This window comes from Microtus oregoni, unplaced genomic scaffold (assembly GCF_018167655.1).
Source record: "Microtus oregoni isolate MIOR12 unplaced genomic scaffold, Mior012 000002F_ref0000024, whole genome shotgun sequence".
In the NCBI taxonomy this organism is placed as follows: domain Eukaryota; kingdom Metazoa; phylum Chordata; class Mammalia; order Rodentia; family Cricetidae; genus Microtus; species Microtus oregoni.
In genome coordinates this window covers 89,918,062-89,940,796 of record NW_024543061.1, presented here as the reverse complement: position 1 = coordinate 89,940,796, position 22,735 = coordinate 89,918,062, and the positions used below count along the sequence as shown (strand labels likewise).

General features: G+C 37.7%; 1 pseudogene; it reads right to left on the bottom strand.

Annotated features, from left to right (window-relative positions):
• Nucleotides 1-3,962: 3,962 nt before the first annotated feature.
• On the bottom strand, nt 3,963-4,897 carry LOC121436991 (annotated as a pseudogene).
• Nucleotides 4,898-22,735: the final 17,838 nt, after the last annotated feature.

The following is a 22,735-nucleotide window of genomic DNA, read 5'->3' as shown; positions in this document are numbered from 1 at the left end:
TATTTGGGGGCCCTGAGACTGGGAGCCCAGCCGTCCATTGTTTTGGCATAGTAACATTTACTAGAGGTTGTCCTTTAATATCTTTTACTGACCTACACCCAATCGCACAATGCCTTCCTTTTTTACATCTGGGGCATAGTCCTGGAATTGGGCGTTGACCATTTCCAGCTTCCTGGGCATGTCCCTGCTGACTGCTTCCTCCTTGAGGGCAGTTACACCTTATATGGCCTGCCTTGCCACATTGAAAGCAAGTTCCCATATTGTTCTCGTTTTTACTTAGCCGAAGTACAGCAGCAGCTAGCCCAGAATTGGTTAATGGGCCTCCTAGCTCTCTACATGCTCTCATCCAATATTCCAACCCCCTGCTCTTATATGAAGTGATAGCTGCCCTACATTCCTTAGTACATTTCTCAAACACTAACTGTTTAATTAATGGCATGGCAGTGTCAGGGTCATCAAATATCTTTCCTGTCGCATCTACCACCCTGGAAACAAAATCAGGAAAAGGCTCTGTAGGTCCTTGGATAATCTTGGTTAGATTACCCCTTACTTCCCCTCTATTTGGCAGAGATTTCCAGGCTCGAGTAGCAAGATTGTTAATTTGCTCATACACCTGAGGAGGATATCCATTTTGTTGATTGGCAAATCTACCTTATCCGAGTAGTATGTCCGTATCCCAGACTGCCTGAGCTCCTCCAGCTGCCAAATTTATTGCAGCCTGTGTGTTGGCAAATTCAATTAAAAAGCTTTCCAATCCAAATATTGACCAGGGGATAAGCTAGCCTTTGCAAGGTTCATCCATTCAGATGTATCCATGTAAAGATCTATGTAAAGCCTCCACCTGAGCCACCATAAAAGAGGCTGAAATTCCATAGGTCCTGACAGACTCGACCAATATTTTGATAACCCAGAAATCTAACAGCTCATGATATCTGTTACCTTGTTGATCTTGAAATACTGGGAAAGCAGTCATCATTCTAACTACTTTCTGGGTCATCATTTCCGCTCTGACCACATTCCATACTCCAGGACTGAAAGAAATCCCCCCTTCTGCTCCCTTGACCTCAGGATACAGAGGGGGGCCGAAGTTACACTCCTCCTTGTTCTTTCGAGTTTTTTTTTTTGCTTCTGTTTCTCCCTTTCTTTCCTCTTGATCTTTATCGTGTTTACAGATTTACGGATAGATTCTAGGGGGACCACATAAAAGCTCTCCTCTTCCTCATCGTCATCATCATCAGACTGAGTGAGTGGAAATATCCGACTCCTCCTGTTCTGACAGACTAGGATATAATCCTGTTTTTCCTTTTCCTGGGTCCCCTTTCCTCGTACCTTTACCTGACCCAGCATCAAACATAGCCTTTTCAGAGCCTGCTCTCTCAGATCTTTTCTTCTCTGTTGGATCTCTAAGGCGGCCTGGCTATTCTCTATTGTTTCACTATACCTTTGGTCTTTCAAGCAACACCACACTAGCTTCCAAACTAATCTGACTCCTTTGTTAAGAGCTAAAAAATTGGCTGTTAAGGTGAAGCGCCCATCTGAACAAATGTTAGAGTCATACAATCTCACTTTTAACCAGTCCGCTCTTGTCACAGCTCTACTACCTTGCTCTCCCTTTTTCTATCGGTGAGAGCAGAAAACCCGCCTTTGTCACGATTCCTCAATCTTACCTGAGGATTTACCAGTGCACCCCCTGACTACAGCAAGTCCTGGGCTCCATGGAGAGAGGTTTGGAGGTTCCCCATACGGGCCACCACTTGTCGTGCCCGCCTCGACCAGCAAGGAAGACACAACACCAGGGCACTTCTTGCAGGAGTTTTATTCAGGATCTTTTTCACAGCAATCGTTCTCTCTTTCTCTCTCTCTCTCTCTCTCTCTCTAGGCAAACCTCTTCCAGCCCTTAAAAAGGCATGGCTGCCAATCCTGGATTGCCATGTGGGCACTGCCCATAGGTTCACGCATATGCTAGCAGCTGACAATCATTGCATGATAATAGCATGAGTCAGGCCTTAGCCATATCAGGAGTTGATTATCACAGAGAACACTTGCTTTCGCCAGCACCATCAGGTGCGGCTCCACGCAGCTCTCTACAAATAGGTGTGAAGAATTGTGTGAGGTGAAATTTAGAGCAATTTAGAAGAGAAATATAAGGAAACACATTACATGTGTACATTGAAATATTATACTATGACCTTTTATATTATACTGTTAGGAAATCCTGAAAAAGGTGAAGGAAAGGTACACCAGTGTGCCCCTGGTTTATTACAAACTTCTGAGTCTGTTGAAATGTATATGCTTTCTACAGATAATGGTTTAAAACTTAATTCGTTTGAACTTCATAACGCAACAATAAATGAAATAATTTCTGCCTTTTCCTTACATATTCTTAGAAATTTTGTGCAGTATTTGGTACAAATCAAATCAAAAATGATGATAACATTGTGCCCACAGAAGAGCAACTATACTGTGATAACAATGCATATGATGGAATTTTAAAATCCCCCAGATATGGCTACCCACAACAGAGTCCCCTGTTCATGATGGAGGAGGAATTCAAGGGCTTGAAAATAGCCACATGCTGGCCATGGGCCATGACTGTGAAAACTCAAAGTACTAAGGAAAATATAAAATAATTTAGTACCTCTTTTGTATTACTCAATTAATGTATGGCTTTAGTAATATTGGTATGGTAAGAGAGTTTGAACTGTAACACAATGCAAACTTAGGTGAATTAATTTAAGGAATTATAGGTACAATTTATCTTTTTTTCTATTTTTCATAAGACTGGCTGTTTCTGTTTCAGAGGCTGACATAGAAGCCTTTATGTTGATGAGAATGGTTACAAACTCATAGGGAATCTCCTATCTCTACCTTCCAAGTGCTGAGATTACAATAAGCAGATATGTGGAAACTGGAATGGTTTCTTTATTGATAATTTCAAATAAAATTGTTTTTAGTTTATATATAAAAGTCAAGAAGAATCAGGCGGTGGTGCACATGCCGTTAATCACTCAGGAGGCAGAGGCAGGTGGATCTCTGTGAGTTGGAGGCATGCCTGGTCTATAAGAGCTACAGAGATATCCTGTCTCGAAAGAACAACAAAAAAAGTCAAGAAGATTAAAGTCAGTGTATTAATTGAAATACAATCCTCTTTTGAGAACTATTTTACTCTATGGTGTCCTAAAGTTTTATGGCATTGTTGGGGTCAGAAAGAGTCAACTTACTACATCTGCAGTTGATCTTAGCTGGTTTAGTTCTGTGGAATCTCTAGAATTCTTTTTAGAATCCTTTTGGGTTATTTTTCTAAGAGATGATTATCTATAATTCTGGTGTCCTCCCATTTCTTTTCCCAGGGCTGATTGGCATAAGACATCTCTCAACCCAAGAAGAAAATATGCCCTGGTAGAAATGAACCAACCAAGCATTATCTCTCAAGATATCAAGACATGATTCAAATTCTTTAATAAATGGCAAGAGAGTCCCATTAAATATTGAAGTCACGAGAAACAGGGGACCTATAGAATTTATGTGAAGATTTTCTTTCTATCCTTTCCAAATTATAGCTCTTATTGAGATCACTAATATAAATTGAAACTTCTTTGTCCTGAAAATAGGTTTAATAAGATTTCATTAGAATGTATATAAAATTTTGAATTTCTTGCAGACTTTTTAAAAGCATGGAGTTAATAGCCACTATTGTAGCTGGTGACTTGATTGTTTTCATTTTTATTAGTAGATTTTAAATATAAAATTCAATTCTTTTTAATTTATACACATGAACATTGAGTTTCCAACTCAGTGGGCATGCTTGATATAAAAGGGAAAACAGCATTCTCTAACACCCAAAATAATGGCAGTTCAGGAGAATTGCATTAATTCTCTATAAGTAATAAACATACTGTGGTTTGTGTGCAATAATTTTGACTTCTTTATTATTAATACAAATTTTGTTAAAATAAAACATTTTATGTTTCATCTGAATGAACTATCGATTTCTTCCACACTTTCCTTATGGCATTCTTCATGTCCTTATTTCTAAAAGTATAAATCATTGGATTAAGTAATGGGGATAGCATGATATAAAATATTGCTATCACTTTGTCAAAGGAGAAAGAAGTAGGAGGCCTTGCATATGTAAATATGCATGGGATAAAGAATAAGACCACTACAGCAATGTGGGACCCACAAGTAGACAGAGCTTTCCATTGTCCTTCAGAACTGTGGGATTTTAGTGAAAGCAAGATAAAACCATAGGAAAAAAGCAACAAGGAAAAGATTATGATGCAGATAAACCCACTGTTGGCAGCCACCAAAAGTCCATAGATATGGGTGTCAATGCAGGCAAGCTCCAGCAATGGGTATAAATCACATATGAAATGATCAATGACATTGGGTCCACAGAATGGCAGCTGCAAAGTGAAGATAATTTGTATAATGGAATGTAAGAAGCCTCCTGCCCAGGCCACTGCCACCAGAATGCCACAGAATCTCGGAGTCATAATAGAAGAGTAGTGTAAAGGCTTACAAATGGCCACATAGCGGTCATAGGCCATGGCTGTCAGAACAATCACCTCAGCCCCACCAAAGAAGTGTTCAAAAAAAAGTTGTATCACTCATTCTTCAAAGGAGATGGTTTTTCTCTCATAGACACAATCTACAATCATCTTGGGTGTCATGGCAGAGGAGAAGCTTGCATCCAGTAAGGACAGGAAAGCCAGAAAGAAATACATGGGGGAGCCCAGCAGTGTAGGGCTGCAAACAATGGTCACTACAATTGTCATGTTGCCACCGATAGTTGCAATGTAGACAAATAAACATATAATTAATATCAATTTATGAACATTTGGGTTCTGTGATAGTCCCAGGAGACAAATTCAGTTACAAAACTCTGGTTTTTCATTGTTTCCAAGGAGAAGATGAATGTCCAATTGAGAGCATGTAATATGGTAATGATAAATATTTTTGTCAATCCAATTTATGACTTTGAGATCAACAAAGACTTAATACAGCTAGATACAAAATTACATTGAGTGTTTGATTTCACTGAGAAATAAACCCCCCCAAAAGAATGCAAAAAAAATTACATAGTAGTAGTAGAAGATCAATCAGATTGAGGTGGAGATACATTATAGAATATTTAAAACCTAGAGGTCTGCACACATAGAAATGGAAACAGAAACATGTGTAGAAGATTTTCCATTCATTTCCACTTGTCCACACAAATGAAAATGCTTTTGTGCTTGCACTCATTAATTACATGTAGCAATAGAGAATCATATATTTATGACAATATGGACATGTTTATAACTTTTGTTAAAAATGTAAATTAAAATATTGTTTACTGTAGAAGTTAAAAATAATCTATGTTTATAAATTACACTTTCAGTTAATAGAAATCATTTCAACTATAAATAAAACTAAGAAACATGCAAAATGTACAATAGTTTCTGTCTTCAATTCTCTGATTAATTTCTCTTGAGTATTTAACTATGAATTCTAAAACTATTTACAACTATCACCAAGTAACAGTAGGATAAAACAAAATTCAAATGATCATGACATCAGCCATTTCCTATGTATCTTCAAGGAAAGTATGCCAGTACATGAATCAGGGTCTGGCTACTCCAGCCTAAGGAGAAAACAGAAAGCAAATGGTGAAAATGAGTCAGAAAACCAGCTACTGACTCTCCCAAGCATAACCAATACAGGATTTGCTATTTGTTCTGTGGCTTGGAGCACATTACTTAAGGTTCTAAAAATTCTCAAAACTTGAAGTGACATTTCTGTGTTTGAACTTGATAAAAATGTCTCTCAATTCATTCTTAAGAAAGCATGAAAACATGATAAGAATGCTGTCAGTATAAAAGGAGAAAGTATTGAGGGGAAAGAGCATATCACAGAGTCAGAAGAATGGTATTCTATTCCTACTTCTAACTGTACTATCACCACAAATGATGAACATTTTACTAACGTTCCTATAGATCTAAATATTTAACATTATTTTGACTGATCACAGCACAATCACAGACATTAAACATCTCTCCTTCAACCACTGATAAATGTACAACATTGCCCTCAGAACTCCTGCTCCAGATAGCGTCATTGTATCAATAAATTCAAATTGACTGGGACAGTGAAAAAAAGACAAAGCTTGTGTTAATTGAAATATACTTATTGCCTATTTTCTTACCAAGTATAGTGAATTAAGACTATGCAAAGTAAAATTCTCATTAAAATATTTAGTTGCTACTATCAGATATCTAATAATGACAGCTTGTTCATGTAGCAGACATTTTCCCCAAACAAACTAAGCTACCTCTATATCTTCTGACATAAAATAGGGACAGGAACACAGATCAAGCTCAGAGACTTGTGAAAGTCTACCAGACAGTTATGTAATCACATTTTACAAAACATGCATCAATGATTATAGACAAAATTGATATCAGCATTATTCTAACCAGCATCTACATAGAAAACGAAAATTTCATTAGCATAAAAACCTGCCTTTTAAAAATTATGCAATCTTCAATTGTAACACAAATTGCAACAAAAACATTTTTTTCATTAAACTATTTTATAAAGAATATGAATAATGATTTTGAATATATAAACATGTTTGGAAACTTTCTATTAAATATCTCAGCTCTATACACTAACTATAAAGGTGAAATGAATTAGAGAAACAACATAATATATTAGTAAAATGGAGAGTACCTAAAATTTGCATAGGAGACATTTATACGAATCAAACATTTATTCCTTATCCACTTAGGTAAGAATGTTCTTTTCCATGACAACCTGGGAACTCTGACCCCTGACCCCTGCAGATTTCAGTACCTTCTCTCAGCTTTTGCTGATACTCTGATGATTGACCCAAATGCTTCAATTGTCATAATATTGATATTTCTTGAATGAGAAGGACTCTGACAGCATTTCTGTGTTTCCATGATGTTCATTCTAGAGGGTACGTGAACGCTCTCCTGGTTTCTTTCTAATTCATCTGATTTAAAGGAGACACTAATCCATGGCCAGCACCAACATAGCACATGGTTCCAGATGCTCAATTTTCCTGAACATTCTAAGGCAGGAGCCTAACATTATTTACAAACATTAAATGAACACATTTGACTCAGAATACTCCACAATCTGGCTTGTAACATTTTTTCTTACCTTAATGTCTCTTCCAATGAAGTTGTCCTGTGTGTGATTATGGACATGGTAAATTCTGTGTTGTATATTAGTAAGTAGAAAGAGGACAGCATTCCATGATTCTGCATCAGAATTCTGGATATATTCTCTGAAAATTCACTATTTAATCTTAAAATTGAGGAAGTGTCAGAGGATTAAAATATGTTAGAAAATAATTCTGTTGCAGTAGAAAAGTAAATTATATGCTTGCTGCATTTCTGAGTTGAATTTCATTCACAGATAAAATCTCAAGATAATATTAATTTCATTAAACCTATAAGAATGGCTGCTGTGCCTCCTACTTCAAGATTCTTAATAGTTTTTAAAGGCTTCAGTATTTATTGGATATTTATTATACATCAAGTCCTATCCTACAGGTTTCATAGATGTTGTTTTACCTGCTTCTCCCATCCTTGATCATAGCAAACACAGTTTACACACTAGAGCCTCTGATAATAAAATAAAATAATTATAAATCTCACTCATGTTAATCAATCCATTAACAGTTCTAGTGATGTCACTGTCCTGTTTTATATGGAGTAGGTTTACTCAGTACCTGTTCAAACTCCAAACCTATTTCTAATCTGTTTTCTCATCTAGGTCAAAGTACAGGAGTATCTTCTGCACACCACTGCCCCCACATGCTCTCTGCAACAGGTTATCAAGGAGAAACAAAAGAAGCTGTATTTTCTTTCTTTATTTGCAAACAGAATTTAAAGAGTTTTCTATGCGATTCAAGAATATGTAGCCCCACCCATCCCAGAGCTTGGAAAATTTCCATTATTGTGACCTCTATGACATAATTGTGAGAGCAGTTATTTTCGCACATGTTTATGAATTTCTATGTCCTCAAAGAATTAGAGTGTTTTTTCCTCCTTTGGACTTCTCCATTATTTAGTTTGAAGATGCCTCCCAAAATTATTTGAGTGCTGAGAAAAGATTGCACTCATCCACAAAAGAAGCATGATTATTTGTGGTACATTTGCATATTCATCAAAGAATAATATGTCTATTTACACACAGAAATATTTATTAGTTACTCAGAATGTTATGTTTTTCTCTCAGAAACTTATTTGGAGATTCTATGAATTTAAAACTAAATGCAAAATTTTGGCAATTAAATTTTTATAAAGGTGAGGGCATGAAGCTAGCCACTGTCATGTTAGTGAAACACAACAATGATGATGGAGGCTACTCATTCATTGGCAGCTGCTCAGACCCAAAATAATCACACAGAATCTTTATTTTTGCAATAATGTTTGGCCAGTAGCTTAAGCATATTTCTAGGTCGTTCTTATATCCTAAATTAACCTATCTCCATTAAGCTGTGAATAACCACAAGGTCATGCTCTGTTGGCAAATTTTGGAGTCTGTCTTCTGCATCAGCAGCTACATGGCATCTGACTGACTCTGCCTTCTTTGTCCCAGCATTCAGTTTAGTTTTCCTACCTAGCTCTACTCTGCCCTATCACAGGCCAAAACAGCTTCTTTATTCAATGACCAGTAAAAGCAGCACATATACAGAAGAACCTCTCACACCAAAGGACAGACATGAGAGAAGCTAGCAATAAATCTGACACTAGAGAAATTCCCAGGAACCCACACGGATGAACCCAGCTAAATCCCTAAGCAATAGAGGAGAGAGAGCCCAAACTGGCCTTAATCTGTTGTCAGATTGATGAATATCTTAAAAGTCATCATAGAACCTTCATCAAGTAACTAATGGAAACAGGTAGAGACCCACAGCAGAGTACTGGGCTGAAAATCAAAATCCAGTTGAAGAGTGGGAGTAGTGAGAATATGAGCAAAGAGATCAAGACCATGATGGGTACAACAACTGACACAGTTTACCTGAGCTAATGGAAACTCAGCAACTTCTGCCAGACAGGGAAGCAACCAGCATAGGATCAAACTAGACCCTCTGAATGAGAGTGACATTTGTATGACTGGGCAGACTGCAGAATTAACGGCAGTGGCACCAAGATTTATCCCTCCTGCATACACTGGCTTTTTGGAACCTATTCTCTTTGGATGGATACCTTGCTCAGCAAAGGTATTGTATGGACATTCTCCATAGCAATGTGCCTTACCAAGTCAGAGACCTGTATGGGGTTGGGTTGGAGGAAAAGTGAAGGAAATCAGAAGAGGGGAGGGAGTGAGAACTAGGATTGTTAAATAAAATGAAAAAAGTTTGTTTTCTTATTTAAATATAACATTTCATAAAAAGCAAAATGAAAATATGGTACATTTACCCAATGAAATATTATTTGTCCATTAAAAAATTATATCATACATTTCAGCAAAATAGATGGCACTAAACAAAAGTTTTCTTGAGGGGGTGTCCCAGATGCAGAAAACAAATATGGTATATATTTACCAATATGTAGATAATAGCTATTAAGTAAATAATATCCAAACTGTATTCTAGAGAACCACAGAGGATAGGTATATATAGTAACAGAATATATTGTACAGATATAGATCTTATTAGCAAAGGTAATTTGAGTAGAAAATTATGGATGGATGAAAATAACTGGAATGGGAGGATCAAATGGGAAGGAGAGAGGATATGGGGATAGAGAACTGAACTTAAGGACTATATGAGGGTTGGTCTGGAAACCTAATATAGTAGAGGCTTTTTAAAATATATCCACATATGAAGGCAATCTAAATACAATTGCCAAATAAAGGGAGACATAGTCCCAACTCTACAGTTCTCTTGCCATCAAATGAAGCTTCCAGAACTGGGATTAGATTACATCTAACTGAGTTGTTGTTCATAGGGGTTTATGGAGAATATTCAAACAACTGAGGCAATTGCCAAGATAACAGATTTCTGTCTGCAAATTGACAGAATGGCCCATTACTGAGGACATTTTCGAAACTATTTGTAACAGGAAGGCCGCTTGTTTGTCCTGGCTGCCCAGGACTGAAATAACCATACAGAAATTGAATTAATTAAATTACTGCTTGGCGCATGAGCTCTAACTTCTTATTGGCTACCTCTTATATTAATTTAATCCATTTCTATTAATCTGTGTATTGCCACGTAGCAGTGGCTAACCAGAGGAAATTTACTAGGGAAAATTCCCAGCAACTATCTCTAGCGGATCAATGCCATCTCTCTGACTCTGCCTTCTTCCCAGCATTCCATTTAATTTCTCCGCCTACCTAAGTTCTTCACTGTCAAGGGCCCAAAGCAGTTTCTTTATTAACCAATGAAAGTAAGACAAAGACAGAAGGACCTCATATACCATGCATTGAACATAGATTTGTCTATCTGGTACTTATAAAAAGCCTTTACTCCTACATTCTAGACTTCATAAAGTACAGTCTTTGGTACAGGAAGGTACTCTGCTTGCTACCAAAAGAAAGACAAACACCAAACCAGCCACAACCCTTTGATCTATAATGATGTCCTACCTGAAAAATATGCTGAGACAATATTGCCACACAGCTTGTGGGAATAACCATCCAGTAACTGATTTGACTTATGATCTACTCAATCAAGTGGAACCAATACCCAACATTGTTTGCAACAAAAACATGATACTAGATAGTCCATGTATCTAAGGTCAACCCAAATAGTACTGGTCTAAAAAAGAGGAGAAATGACAAAATAATTGATCAAAATGCTATTCAACTATATTTATAGATCAGTGCCTTGTTCATCCATTGTCATAGGTACTTCCTCCTGTAGCATATGGGAACAAGTATAGAGACCCTCAGTATGACATTATATAGACTGTGAGATTTCTGGGAGCACTCATGCCCAAACTTGTCATCTCCATCAAATTCTTTTCCTCATAACTGAAGACTGGAAGAAGAGGCATAAAGAATGTTAAGAACCAGAGGTTGGGGCCGGGCGGTGGTGGCGCATGCCTTTAATCCCAGCACTCGGGAGGCAGAGGCAGGTGGATCTCTGTGAGTTCGAGGCCAGCCTGGACTACAAGAGCTAGTGCCAGGACAGTCTCCAAAGCTACAGATTAACCCTGTCTCGGGAAAAAAAAAAGAAAGAAACCAGAGGTGGAGGAGGTTGTAGGAGACAGTTTTATCTTTTCCAGCAGAAACTATGTTAATTAAACACAACTTTGCCTATTAGCTCGGGTTTTTTAATAACTACTTCTTACATCTTAAATCGACCCATTTCTATTTTTTTATATTTTACCCCATGTTCATGGTTTAATGTTAAGGTTTTGGTAGGAGAACACCTTTCTCCTTCAGTGTCTACATGGTATCTCTCTGACTCTGCCTTCTTTTCTCCTTTATCTCTGCTTGGAATTCCCACATTGCTCTATTCTGGGCTGCCATAAGTCCAAAGCAATTTCTTCATTAACCAATGAAAATAAAACTTATTCACAGGATATAGAGGGGAATCCATATCACCTCTTTTTTTTCTGTCTAAATACAAAGGGAGGTTTTAACTTTAAGATTACATACAATAAAACTGTTATCAAGTTATCAAGAAAGAATTATAGTTACAATATTTAGTCCTCATACATTTGGCAAATTAAGGAAGATACTTTATCATCTATCCTACTTTTGTGAATCTAATGTTTTATTTCTAATCTATATTTTATAATTATAACTATATTTCTTCAACACCTTAAAAGACTCCAGAAGGATATAATAATACCTAAGTAAACAGGAAGCACACTGTAAGCAACTTCTAAAATTCTATAATTGACCAAGTCATCTTGCTGCCTGGAGGGTCACCCAAAGTTCTTCTGTACTATTGGGGCATCCATCTTCAGCCTTCAGGCCCATAATATCAGACAATCTTTTCATGAAGAAGGGAGTTTCAAAGACAGTTCTTCCTATATTGGCAACATGTCGGTCACTTTCTTCTGTGTCCTGCAGAATGTCTAGCATAAATTTTAATGAAAGACTGTTTTACATTTAGGCAAGTTCAGCAGTCATTTGTCTATGGGTTCTGAATGCCCAATTCATACAACATACCACTAAGCAATCCAGGTTCCATAGCAGTTTCTTGCCCACATGGCTAACAAGCTACATAAGGAGCCTTTTCAATGACCATCATCCTCTTGATGTAGATTGGTGATGACAGGAGCAAATGAGCATCATTGTTATAAAAAGTCCTAAGTTCTTAAAACATTTTGAATGTCAGATTCTGTTAGTCTTTCGAACGTTTGAGGAATACATACCCATCTGAAATATATCTCTGTACATCGAGAAAATCTAACTAACATGACTACAAGCTTGACTATTATAGATGACTATTTACTTATATTTCTTAATATACATTATATTTTAAATGAACTTCACAAACACAATACCTCAATCAGAAAAGAAATATTCATATATAAAAATTGACTTTAAATTTGTATCAATAAACCAAGATTCATACCAATGCAAAGCATTCACCTCTATAGCATAAACCCTTTAAATGTAAACAAAAATTTCTAAACAATCATTTTCGGAATCTATGTGTAGTTCTCTAAACCTTTACATTTTGATTGGCAGTGCTGTTATTCATGTTTTATGGGGTATTCTGTGTGCTAAATCATCTCAGTGAGCAGTCCTGAAGCTGCCATGGATGTTGGCCCATCTATGCCATTGTTTCATGGGGTCTTGTTTGATCAAGCCATATTAGACAGTAAGTGATGGTGTAAGTCATAAGCAATGCCAAACCAGTTTGGAATTATGATAAATAGGGTGGTATTTATTTAAAGGGGAATAATCTTACAGATCACCATCAGCCCTCAGCGCAACCAGGAAGGGAGTCTAGTCACTGGCGGAGCAGGAAGTGAAGAGAGAGAGGGGAGGGAAGTGGCCACTTTCTTAAAGGGAGAGAGACTATGCCCCAATGGGGTGGTATCTCAGCGGCAATAGGCTGGAGGAGTGGGAGGACCTCCCGTAACACCTCCCCCTTTTGTTTAAATAAGAGAGTTCTAAACCTACTATGAAATTATATACAATAAGTACAAATATCCTATTCTAACTAGCTTAGGTCTTGTATAATAAATAACTTGGCCAAGTCATGAGAGAAAATAACTACATTTATATAGTCTTCAACCCCATCAAAGATCTGAGAAGGGAAATAATGTTACCTGGGTAATTAGGAAGTTCAGTAAAACAACTTCCAAAACATGCAACAAATCACAGAGACAACTAGCTACCTAGGCAATCACCCAAAGTCACATTAGCAGCGTTGAAGCAACCAACTTTGGCTAAGGCCTAACATAACTGACATACCATTTTCAAAGGCAAGCAACTTTCCAAACTATCTTACCCTGTCTTGGCAGGATATGACAGCCCTGTTTTATCCATTGATGCACGCTCTGTATCTTTGTCAGTCGTTGAGGTATGGGCATTTATTTGCCCCAAGGCCAGTTCTGCCAAAAAGAAAGGCTCCAGGTGGAGTGTCTTTGGTGCTCAACATTCTCTCGGGAATAGAGTAGTGTTGCCAGGAGCAATTGTGTCTCACTACCACAAAACTTTGGGTTAGATTAAAGGCCATTTTCTACAGCTCTTTGAAGAGGTTGAAGATTATCTATCTATACTGAGTATAATCTCTATATATCTAAAGAACCTGATTAGTCTAATTATAAATGACAAACTTAGATGACTATTAGTCTATATAATTCTCAATATCTATCTAACTTAAAGACTAAGACAATAAACGACTGTGAAACAAATGAGGAAAATGACCTCCAAATATAAACAATGTACAAATATACATTGCAGTAGGTAAATATATATCAATACACAAACATTGTATAAGTATCTTAATCAGAGGTAGAAATGTACACTGCAATATGGTAAATATATGCAATATATATATATATATATATCAATACAATATATGTCAATACATAAAAAATGTTTCAAACAGAGGTAGATACATGCATGCATACAATAGTCAATATAATTTAACTTTGTATCAATATACAAGAATCTATACCAATATATTTTTCTAAATACAGTAACTCACAATTACAAATCTATTGTCCTATCACCCCTCTTTTTTTTTCAAAATGATCCCTGAGCTTATAAAATTCCTCCCCCAACCCTCAATCGTATACTAATTATAATCAACCCCTAAATGATGTCCCTAAACCCAAGGGCAAACTTTACTGGGATAGGGGACGTCGTCCTCTAGAATTACTTCCAGCTGTCATGGGGGTGACGTTCTTTCTGGGGGATCCTGTGAAAGTAAAATGATGGTTAAATTTCAAGATCAATGTCTTTTAAAATTGCCAATAGTCTCTGAGTATTTTGTGCAGGTCTGGCCAAAATGTTGTATAAGATGTGCACCATTTCAGCTAACCAAGTTGGAACTGTCTTGTGCAGCTGGTACCCAAAGCAGGTCTTGTAGTAGCACTATCAGTATCATGATGTCATATCAACCAGGTAGAGTTGTTGTTGTGGGGCCCCATCTGCTTCCTGGAAACTTCAAATGTCACTTCAGGAAAAACTCATTGTTCATTATGAAAAACTTAAACATTAATCATATATATATATATATATATATATATATTCAATGAAAGACATGATAGATATATTCAATGAAAAGTATGATAGATATGAAGAAAAGCAAAGATGTTTTCTAAACTCATATTTCTTTCTGTCCCACATCATGGCTCTTGACATGAGACAGAAACTCCAGAAACTCTGGGTTTTTCTCTTATTAACAGGCTTGGAATTGGAGAGGGACTGAGCCAGAGTCCAACTTCAAAACCAGCTTTATAAATTTATAAATATGGTTTAATATTACTTACACAACCCATTCATTTTTCTTGATATTTCCTATTGGGCAGGTGTTTTTCCATCTGTCAGTATCCAAACATCCACGGTCCCTTGAATTTCTCAAAGATGAGTGTTTTCCTGTGGAGATAAGAACAGAACCCTGCCCCCATTCTATATGTTATTCTTACCATCTGTATGAATATCATCGTTGTGGATGAGTTGCCATTTCTCCTTTCCAAGAGGTTTCTCCTCTTCAAATCGAAACTTTATTAATTTTGATGGTATCCACAATTTTTCTTCCTCTGTGGAAACAAGAGCAATACCCCTTCCCCAACGTAGCACATCTCCTGGCTTCCACTGAGAGGTCAGCACATCTTTGAAATAAATCGGTTGATTTAGTTCAGCAGACTTTTCCATTATCCAATGTCTTTCTGCTGCTGTCGTTCCTTTCTCGTTAGCGTTAAGAAAATTCAAGGTTAATAAAGCATTATGTAATCTATTTCTGAGGGTATTTTCGGTCCCTTTTTGTTTGTTCAGCATATCCTTTATAGTACGATTTGATCTTTCTATAACTGCCTGACCTGTAGGATTATTTGGTATACCTGTAATGTGTTTAATATTATAATAATCAAAAAAGTGTTTCATTTTCTTAGATACATATGCTGGACCATTATCTGTCTTTATTTGTGCAGGTATACCCATGATGGCCATAACTTCCAATAAATGTGTGATTACTGAATCAGCCTTTTCTGAGCTCAGGGTAGTAGCCCATTGAAAACCTGAATACGTGTCTATGGTGTGGTGTACATATTTTAATTTACCAAATTCCATAAAGTGGAACACATCCATCTGCCAGATTTCATTTCTCTTAGTGCCCTTTGGGTTACTCCCTGCAGGCAACGGTGTTTGATTATAGAAAGAACAAGTAGGACATCTCTTTACAATGTCCTTTGCTTGTTGCCAAGTAATGGAAAATTCTTTCTTTAGGCCTTTACTATTGACATGATGCTTCTTATGAAATTCTGAGGCCTGCAACACACTTCCAATCAATAATTGATCAATCTCAGCATTGCCTTGGGCTTGAGGACTATGCAGACCTGTATGGGAACGGATGTGTGTTATGTACATCGGACAAAGCCTGTTCCTGATTATGTCTTGTACCTGGATAAACAATGAAGTCAACTCTGTGTTATCTGGTATAAATTCAGCGGTTTCAATATGCAAGATAACTCTTTCTGCATATTGTGAATCTGTAACTATATTAAGAGGTTCTTTAAAATCCTTTAGCACCATGAGAATGGCATATAATTCTGCCTTTTACACAGAATTATAAGGGCTTTGTTCCACCTTACTCAATTCATCTGACTTGTAACCTGCTTTCCCTGATTTATTTGCATCAGTATAGAACGTACGGGCTCCAGTTATTGGAGCATCACGTACAATTCTAGGAAGAATCCAAGAAGTTCTTTTTATGAGGTTAAGTCTACCACTTTTGGGATAGTTGCTATTAATTTCTCCCAAAAAATTAGCACAAGCTCTTTGCCACGGTTCATTGTCTTCCCATAACTTTTTTATTTCTTCAGTAGTAAAAGGCACTATAATTTCTGCTGGGTCTATACCTGCTAGTTGACGAAGTCTCAGCTTACCTTTTATAATTAATTCAGAGACTTTTTCCACATAAGTTTTTAATTTTTTACTTGGTTTATTAGGTATAAATATCCACTCTAAAATAATATATTCCCTCTGCATTAGAATCCCTGTAGGAGAAATTCTGGAAGGCAATATGACTAGGATGCAGCTAAGATTTGGGTTCACCCTATCCACATGTGCCTCCTGTAATTTTTCCTCAACCATTGTCAGTTCCTTTTCTGTTTCAGCTGTCAGTTTTCTTGGACTATTCAAATCTTTATCACCATCTAAGGTTTTGTTTAAATGAACTGTTAGATCAGGTGTTATCCCAACAGCTGGTCAGAGACTGGAAATGTCTCCTAACAATCTTTGGAAGTCATTAAGAGTCTTTAAGCGGTCTCTCCTAATTTGTGCCTTTTGCGTTTTAATTTTCTCTAACCCTATTCTGTAACCTAGGTAATTAATAGAATTTCCTCTTTGAATCTTTTCAGGGGCAATTTGTAATCCCCACCTAGGCAAAACTTTCTTTACTTCTTCAAACATCCTTTCTAAAGTATCTTTATTTGAATCAGATAACAAGATGTCATCCATGTAATGATAAATGATGGACTTGGGGAATTGTTTACGAATTATTTCCAATGGCTTACTTACAAAATATTGGCACAGTGTAGGACTATTGAGCATACCCTGTGGGAGGACAGTCCATTGATATCTCCTATTAGGCTGAGAATTATTATAAGTAGGCACTGTGAAGGCAAATTTTTCTCTATCCTTTTCTTGTAATGGTATAGTGAAAAAACAATCTTTCAAATCAATAACTATAAGAGGCCATCCTTTTGGTAACAGAGAAGGCAAAGGAATTCCAGATTGTAGTGGGCCCATAGGTTGAATTACTTTGTTGACAGCTCTTAGATCTGTCACCATTCTCCATTTACCAGATTTCTTTTTTACAACAAATACAGGAGAATTCCAAGGGCTGGTTGATTCTTCAATATGGTGAGCATCTAGTTGCTCTTGCACCAGCTGTTCCAATGCCTGTAGTTTATCTTCAGCTAGAGGCCACTGTTTGATCCATATTGGCTTCTCAGTTAGCCATTTTAAAGGTAGGGCTGTTGGTACCTCTAAAGGTTTGGTATTTGCTGTATGTTCTTGTACAGCCTGAATGGCTGGTGACCTTTTCCCATAATACCTCATCATATCCTTCCCAGAATTATGAGTTCCTGAAAATACAGGAATGTTAATCTGGGTATTCCATTGCTGTAGCAGGTCACGGCCCTATAAATTTATGGCAATATTAGCTATATATGGCCTTTGTCTTCCTATTTGCCCTTCGGGCCCTATGCATTCAACCCATCTTGTGCTTTGTTTTACACAAGATAGGGTTCCAATTCCTAGGAACTGAACATCTACCTCTTGAAGAGGCCAATTCGGATGCCAAGATTCTGGGGTAATGATACTTACATCCGCACCTGTGTCTAATAAGCCTTCAATAAAAGTGCCATTTATACAGACTCTTAGCTTTGGTCTTTGATCATTAATAAAAGTCTGCCAAAATATATGTTTACTCTGTCCTACTGGGTTTTTTGACTCATCCTCCACACATAATTCATCATTTAGACCAGTATTACTTTTTACAGCAGAAATTGGAGCTTTTTAATTTTCTTGGTGAGGCACATTCTCCACTGTGACTGGGAATGACTGGGCCACTGTTGGCTTGGGGGCCTGCGAGAGGCCCCCCAAGGAGTTTCCCGATGATATTGGATTGCCCTGTCTGTCTGTCGTTGACCTACATTCGTTGGACCAATGCCTGCCTTTACCGCATCTCCTACATATACCTGAAGGCCGAGGTCTCCTATTTTTGTCCTTCCCAGAAGAGATATTATTCCTATAAATTCTTTGCTTGCAATCCCTTTGCAAATGTCCTAATTTACCACAATTAAAACACCTGGCAGTTTGATGTCTCCTCATTGCTTTGGAAATCGCTTCTCCTACCCAAGATTCACCATTATAGCTAAACGTCTCAACATTCATCGTATGCTGAATCCATTCATCCATAGGTGCTGATCTAGACTTTAAAGGCCCAATTACCTTTTTGCATTCTATGTTTGCATTCTCAAAAGCTAGAGATTCAAGAAGTATTCGTCTAGCTTCTGGGTCTGTTACCCCTATGTCCAGAGCCTTAATTAATCTTTGCAAAAAGTCAATAAAGTGTTCTCTCTGTCCCTGCCAAATTCTGGTATATGATTCAATCCTTCTTGCTGGATCTTGTTTCCTATTCCAAGCATTTAAAGCTGCTTGGTGACATAGACACAGTACTTCATCATCATAAAGAGCTTGGACCTGTGGATCAGCATATTCTCCTGCACCAAGAATTTGATCTTGGGAAACCTCAATACCTTTTGCTCTTCCTTGCTGTTCCATATGTTTGGATTCTTCTCTGAAATAAATTCCAAACATCAAGGAAGGTCCATTATCTAAAACTGCAGACACTAACTGATGGAAATCATGGGGAGTAGCTCTAGCATTAGAAGCCCAAGTCCTTATCATTCCCTTTACATATGCATTGTGCAAGCCAAAATTAACAACAGCTTGCTTAATTTCTTTCAGATCATTCATTGCTATTGGCGTCCATCTAGCTTCTCTGACTCCCTTTGAGCCTTTAGAAGTTGATGCTTTTTCAGAATTAAGTATAGGGTATGTCGCTAGAACCCTGGGTAAGCCAGTTCTAATAGCTGGTGGAGGCATTGTATCCTGTCCTTGTGCCTCCTTACTCTGTTCACCAGCTGCAATAATTTCTCCAATCTTTTCAAATCTTTTTATCATTGTCTCTCTTAAATCCTGAGTCTCCTGACCTGTATATATTTCCAGTGGTTTCACTGAGGCATCAATTTTTTGGTCCCCATTCTGCAGCTGTGATTCCAGAGCTTTAATTTTTTCCTTCAAAGATAACATGTCCTCCTTAAACTTTCCTTGTATATCATGTAGATTCCCATCTTGGAGGTACATTCTGTCTGTTACCTTATCAAAACTTTGTGATAAAGTCTGAAGGTCAAATTCAACAGCCTGAACCCTTTCAGGTAACTTTCTAATACCCTTGGATATGGAGTCAATTTTGTCTGTCATAGTATCCACTTGTTCAGATAACCTCTGATTTTCAATAATTTTAATCCTGTCCATTAGTTGTTCATTATTAGTTCGTAAAGATTCAATCGTTCTTAGGAGTGCCATATTCTTCCTTAATGATAGAATATGGAAAAGAAAACTGAAACCTAGTAACAAGCAAATTAAGGTATCCCCATAATCATATAAACCTTGTATGATGTAATTCATTGTATTAGTAAATATAAATTTACTAATCCATTGTATTAGTGAAAACAAAGCAGTAAAATTTGCGTTAGAAACAAAAACTGCCATATTACCTATTATCCAGCAGGAGGCGCTGTTGCAGAGTCGCGGTGTAAACATGGTCCTGTTTCAGTGCCTTAGTAGATGTTAAAAACTGGAAAATGCAAGTTTCTCAACAAAGTAAATGTAATTAAATCAATTCCAGAGAAGGAACCAGAAACCCAGAATCCAGGGGTAGAGAAGAGCAATCTGGAAGCCGCTTATGCCTCCACATGACAGAGTCACCCTGAGGGGTTGCTGCTTTCAGCAACTGCGTGCAATGGGCTGCTATCTCAGCGGTGATAGGCTGGAGGTGTGGGAGGACCTCCTGCAACGCCTCTCTGCAAAAAGAGATTATCTACTGCTATGGATTTGTAGTCCCTTAGACCTCCTTTGTTTTCAGGTAAACTGATGCCCAATCCCAAAAGAATATAGAATAATTTCTGCTTCCTCTCATATGGATTAAAGCACAAGATATAGATTCTGCTCTATCTACCTGTCCAACACCATATACACCTAAGAAACCTCTGCAGCTCAGAAACTCCCTTTGTCCCCTAGAACAATTTCAATGAACCACACCATTGCAGCTGGTGGTAGCAGAAAGTTAGAAACATTTTAATCAATGTATTGCTAAATCAACATCACTGTAGTTCTACCAGCTTTTAAACCATTTGAAACATTTATAAATCAAACTTGAAAGTAGACTGCAATATTCAGAACTTCTAGAAACCAGATTATCAGTTTTCAAATCTGTCTTCTCACTGCACACCAAAAGCATGACTCTGTTTATATACTGGACAGTGATATTACAAGCATAATATCTACCATGGAAGGGCTGCAGAGTCTCCCTCTCCCCAGGGAATCCATACACAGGGTGGCTCAGAGGACAAGGAGCACTGTCCATGTCATTACATAGAGCAAAAGAACCACAGCCTGGCTCGTGGTCCATCCAAATTCCAGCAGAAATGACAGCTCAACAGACCTTCTCTGAACACCCTACACCCACTATGGCATAGCTTGTGGACTCCCTTGCAACTTATCAAAACAAAAGTAGAGAAGAATCCTGGAAAGAACCTGCAAGCTACCTACCACTATTATTCCTGATTGCTAAGACTTTCCAGAGTCCCTCATTGGCTAAGGCCACCCAGCTGGGACTCAGAATATTATCAGCTCCCCTAATGGGTGATCAGAGATCAAATGACTCAGACAGTACAGTTCTTCCTGCTCTGCCCTTCCAGCCCAGTAGACAGGGTCCTAGTCCAAAAAAATTGTATCCTAGTAGACATTCATTTCGCTGTTCCTCATCCAAAGCACAGGGTCCTTTGGGTTCACCTTCCATTACATACTCAAAATGCAGTGCAGCCAACCCATCAGCTCATATCTGGGAAATCCTGTGGCCAAACACAGGTCACATTCACAACTGTTGTTAAAGAAAAATGGGCCATGAATTTAGAAGATAATAAGGGGTCGTGGTAAAGCTTAGGGACAAGAAAGAGAATGTGGATATGATATAGTTATAATCTCAAAAAAACTTATTTTGAAAACTTGAAGCAGGATTTATAGCCATGTTTTTTTGAAACAAGGGATTTATATTAGAGCACATCAAAGATTTCTCAAACCTTTTATCTCAGGGTGTAATTTAAAACCAGTAAAATAACAGTCTGTTAGTCAGGGCCACATTTTACTCCGATCTATTTTGGTTGAACTACTGTAACTATAGCAATTTGGATTCATGATAAGTTCGGTTCTGTATCCAGATTCTTGATTGTCTGGTCTGTAGACATAAAGAAATGACGATCAGGACATTTATGGAGCACCTAAAATTGATTACCTAGTTCCGCATTGCAATCTCAACTACTGTTGAAGTAGGAAACTTCTCAACCACTGTCCTGTCTCTCACTTTCTGCACTGTTAATCTATTAGCTTCAAGTTTGACCTATGTACTTACCCTCTTCATCTATAATTATACACTGAAAGTAGGAGAGACTGGAGATCAAGATCAATCATTAGCTGCTTTATTTTTTCCTTCCCACTGACAAGTCAAGGTCCAGTCCTGAAGAAGTTGACCGACTATCTACCCTGCGCTGGGCAGTAGAGGCAGGATTAGGTTTTCAAAGCAATTCTCAATTATATAGTGTGAGGCAACAATACTACAAGCTCATAGTCTCCCATGCCAGGATGGCAGAGCCTCCCCCACTCTGCAGCCCACGGCCTTAGTCTAAGATCTAGCTATTGTCCAGTGTACTCCCTCCAGTGTACACAGTACATAGTTCCTACTTTTCTGGTCTGAAGGGAGAAGTCATGCTCCATATGCAAATCCTTTTATTGTTACTGCAATGAACAGTCATACTGCATGACTCAAACTGGTAATTTTAGAGCTCTGTGGGGAAGCATATTTGTAATCCAAAAATTTATTTTGGTTAGCAAAGAGGATAGCAAGGGCAATGCCCTGTGGGGCTGCAGACAGAACTCAAGTCCACCTCAATCAGCACAGGGGACACTGAGTCACAATTGCTTTCCTAAAAGCTGAAAAATGCAGCTGTTCTAGAATTATTATAATCTCCAGGCACACAAGGTTGTGATCCCCTAACAGCCCTTGAGCAGCAGGACAGAGGCCTTTGATGGGGAAGTGGGTCTTCTGGCTGGTTTGTCTCATTTGTTATAGGAATGTACCTTAATGGCTGATTAATCCTGGTGAATAAACATATGCATCTCATGATACTAATCTCTAAAAAACATGGTATGCATGCTACTCATCTTTGGATATTTGGGGTGCAGCCCTCCCTCACTTAAATTCTACTTTGTGTGACTTAATGTCTCCTAA